The sequence below is a fragment of the Erithacus rubecula genome (genome assembly GCF_903797595.1).
Source record: "Erithacus rubecula genome assembly, chromosome: 2".
In the NCBI taxonomy this organism is placed as follows: Eukaryota; Metazoa; Chordata; class Aves; order Passeriformes; family Muscicapidae; genus Erithacus; species Erithacus rubecula.
In genome coordinates, this window is record NC_136685.1 from 51,734,060 (window position 1) to 51,735,368 (window position 1,309).

Sequence of the window (1,309 nt, forward strand, 5' to 3'; positions counted from 1 at the left end):
CCTCAGTACCAACTATAAAAGTAAAATCTTTCATTACATGTCTTTATTTTTTTCAGCAGTTGTACATTGTCAATCCTTATGATAGGTTAGCCTTGATAGTGCTGTGATTAATGGAGTTTGTTGTCTTTGATTCATTTATTTAGGCCTGTTTCAAATGGCAGCTAAATAAATATCTCCAAGGTCTTCAATATACTGCCCAGAGTAGCATGCAGCAAGATTTAGTAGTCTGCAAGTATCAATTTACAATTCAAATTGTTTTTCCTTTTACCTATGGCATCTATGTAGATCAGTCATTCATGAAGCAGCTACAGGTGGCTGCAAGAATCTTTTCCCAGAAATTATGCATGTTTCTAATACAAATAAATAGTTCTGCCAAAAGGAAAAAAAATGCTTCATTAAAAACTAGAGCTGATGGACAGACTGCTAAGAAGATTCATGTAAACAAGTTTGCTTTTCCAGATGTGAGAATTTTCTGCTGTGTTTTAGTGTCTACAGAGGTCAGTAGAACTTTAAAAATGTTCTTTATAGAGCTTAAGTAGTATGAAAAAGACAAGTAGCTTTTTTGTAACTCTAATTGTTACCAGCAACATTTAGGGGAAGACCTAGAGGTATGATGACACATTTACTTTATGGATGTGAATGATATATTGTGAATATTCACACTGTAAAATCCTAAAAATAAGTGCCTCTTGCTCACTAAAATACCCATTTGTTGGTAATTCTGAAGACGGAAGTGAATGTTGCTAACCATCTCACAAACATATCATGGTCTTCTGGAGTGATCTGGAAGGTTCTTGAAAATACAAATGTGTTTTTTACAGCATATTTTGACCTTAGTTTAGCTCTCCTTTAATGGAAGCCATTCCACTAGGAAGCTTCAGGAAGATTTCTGAGAGGAATGTTCTGTGATAGGTGTAGATACTTCTCCAATTAAGTAAACCTGACAACAGTATTTATAAATCAAAAAAAGTAATATTAGAAATTACATGGTTAATTTTCCTACTATATAGAGAATGGTCTGAGATACACAAATGAAATCCTGGGAAATTGCAAACACCATTACATATTTTCAGTCTGTTCTGAAGCATTACTTCAATACACGTTTATGTTTTTGGAAAGGACCATTTTGTTGTCATTGGCTTTATCTAATGTGAAAGGCACAATGTCATGGAACAGATAATTGACATTTTAAAAGATATTTTATCAATTAAATGCAGATAAGAACCATTTTAACATCCCAAGGAACTGAATTACATCAAAGGTAAATGTTGATTGCTACAAAAGAAGTATTACATAAAAAATTGTAGCA